Source organism: Achroia grisella, unplaced genomic scaffold (genome assembly GCF_030625045.1).
Source record: "Achroia grisella isolate CSIRO2021 unplaced genomic scaffold, CSIRO_AGI_Agris_v1 utg109, whole genome shotgun sequence".
NCBI lineage: Eukaryota > Metazoa > Arthropoda > Insecta > Lepidoptera > Pyralidae > Achroia > Achroia grisella.
In genome coordinates this window covers 5,061,309-5,064,348 of record NW_026712573.1, presented here as the reverse complement: position 1 = coordinate 5,064,348, position 3,040 = coordinate 5,061,309, and the positions used below count along the sequence as shown (strand labels likewise).

The 3,040-nt window shown below is 35.0% G+C and overlaps 1 pseudogene; it reads right to left on the bottom strand.

The window, feature by feature from the left end:
• Positions 1-200: 200 nt before the first annotated feature.
• On the bottom strand, positions 201-1,707 carry LOC131846299 (uncharacterized; annotated as a pseudogene).
• Positions 1,708-3,040: the final 1,333 nt, after the last annotated feature.

Genomic DNA, 3,040 nt, shown 5'->3' with positions numbered 1-3,040 from the left:
ACATCAGCTATTTCGTTAATTATTCCTGAAGTATGCAAAGCTATCAACTATGTTCTCAAGGATCAAATTAAGGTAAGTAACACAAGTACTTTAAAATTATGTTTTATTGTATTAAATTATAGGAATGATATAATCAAAACTACACGGCGTATCACATCACTAATAAAATGAAACAATGTAAATGAAAAAAACAATAGAATTCAGTTCTGGGTAGCATTCTAGTAGGCTCTTTCAATCACATTCATTTCGTGAGGTGTAACACTTCATTCTGGGAATCTGGGCTGTACTTTTGGTTCCAAGACGTATTGTGTTGATGGGCTTGGTGGCATCACATGGCTTGGAGAAGCTGAAATTTCAATCATTTCCGGGCTCATTTCTGGAATACTGACATCTACTGATGAGTCAGACTGTGCCGTTGGTTGCATGGTATAAACACGTTGAGATTGTTGATTCGGTGGGTTTGATGTGACTTGGTAATCTGAATACTGTGATTGCGATGAATGATTTGAGAAGACACTTGATGGTCGATCAACTTGATGGTCGATGGTCGGATAAGGATTTTGCAAAAGTAACCCATCTATTTGGTACATAATTGTTCCCCGTATTGACTCGGGATATTTTCGTAATTTTGTAGCTAAGAGTTTCGCATAAAGATCACACTCGTCTTCATTCTTTTCATTTGTATAATTTCTTTTATCTCTTAGCACTTGGTTCAAAGTGTCTAAAGTCTGAGATATTTTATTTTGTGCCTCATCTATGTCAAGGCTTGGTCTTTTTTTGACTTTGTTTGGCCTTTTATATACTGGTGTTGATGATGCTCCTGCCTGTGTAAAAACTGACTGTGACGGCGAAGGAACTGACTGTGGCGGCGAACTGATTTGATGGCGTGATGGCGATTGAAGTGACGGTTCGACATCTGGAGATTGTGCCTCATGTTCAGTATGAGAATTCTGAAAATTTAAATAAATATATTTTTTCTGTTTAAGTTACCACAAACACTTCCGTTGGTGGTTATCTATATAGAAGAGGGATTTAGGAGGAAATTTCCTCGATGTGTCGGAGCTATAGATGGGAAGCATATTGTAATTAAATGTCTCTTGGAGGCAAAATCAAACCAACCCAGACAATTTAGCTATTAGGCCAATAGCGAACGTACCAAGACGCTCATCTAGAAACATTTGTGAAATCCGAACTGAATTTGCGTATTATTTTAATAATTTGAATACAGAAAATAACTAAATAGTTGTAATATGTAAGCTGTAATAACCACCCAATAAAAATGATTATAGCAAGTGTTTTAATATTTGAACGAAATTACCTTTTGTTCCGTTTTCATGGTTTCTTCTACGTCATACAGTGTGCCTAAAAATCTTTCCATAGTTTCAAAAGGAAACCATATTGGCTGGAACACATCATCAACATCTGCTCCTGAACGTATGGACGCTTTCTTTTTCTTTAAGAGTGGTCGAAATGTAGCCATAAGCGATTTCTTCTTCCATTTTAGCTCTTTTATTGGAGTATTGTCCATTTGAATACTTATGCGATTCCACGCATCGTGTACTTTATGCTTCACTTTATGATTTTTAACACGTGGATCCCATATTATTCTCTCACTTTCGTAAAACTGCAAAAACTGTATTATTTTTTCATTACTCCACTCTAGTGGCGGTGGTGGCGTAGGCATGGTTAATGCTGACGTTTACAACTAGACAAAAAAAAAGCAACACGTCCTTCCGCTTAAAACGCCGGGCGACAACTGAGCGAGAGGGCTGAATGTAAATACACGCTGCCACTCGCACATTCGAGGGAGCGCCGGGCAGGGCGAGTGGCAGCGCCGATGGGACGGGAAGTATCATGTTTACACTCTCGCGTTGCTCACTGCCCTGCCCACTCGGGCTGAGTGTAAATTAGGCATTATATGTTTCTTATACACTATTCGGTCTATAGCATTAGTATAAAGTCATTCAGTAATATCAGATTATTTTTACTTTCCCTATAATATTTATACAACATAAATTGTTAAATATTTGTACAATAAGAAAATGCTTTAAAAAAATTAAGAATATATTGCGGTGGGCCTGTAGTGTAATACAGTCTTTCCAAAATATAAGGGTAACTTGAGAAAGCCTCACAACTAGCAACATTAAGTCAAATGATTATCTTACTTAGTGTTGCCAGTTAACCATCTTGCTGGCTAGGTATATATCAAAACACAAGTGGAAAAATATAATAAGAGCGGAAAAGGGGCACTGCATTGCATGGAATAATACACAAAACAAGCTTAATAAAATAATTACTATACTTACCCCAACTGTGTAGTGCTATCAAAATACTCCCCCACATTTCAAATATGAAACGTTAAAGGAGGTACATACCTGTAAAAAAGAAAAAAATATGTTAAAATGAGATAAAACTAACATTATAATTATAATTCAGCGTCATGCTAGCGTGGAATATATGAAAACTTTGGGCTGGCTACTAGACAATTTTAATTGATAATTGTCTTGTCATTTACAATTGAAGTTATTCAAATGTATTATATAATTAATTTGGTATAGTTTGTAATTATTAATCAATACATGTAGTAGTGTAAGTAATAGAGGATTATCATCGTAAATTTTAGTTATCTGTTTATTAATTATGTTTAATTTGTAATATTGGTATTACTAATACTTGTATAATGGTAATAAAACAATGACACAATATTTCAAAATAAGTTTTACTCGTAAGGTCTATTTACTTATAAATTATGCCTTGTATCATACATAAGATAAAAGTAGGTCTCTCACGTAACTCTTTTAATGTTTTCATTCATAATGTAACAATAATTATCATCTAATTAACTACAACACCAATTTTAATGATAAATAGTCATAAATATTTTCCGACGTCAAGACAATGGAAAAAACTGGTTTGCTAAAATCATTGCAGCGGAATTATGGTGCAAAAATGTTTCACAGCGACGACTGAAAGTTCAGTGACCTCTGTTGCCTAGCACAGATGAGTTGCTAACCTAGCGCCACTCGAAATATTAATCTGC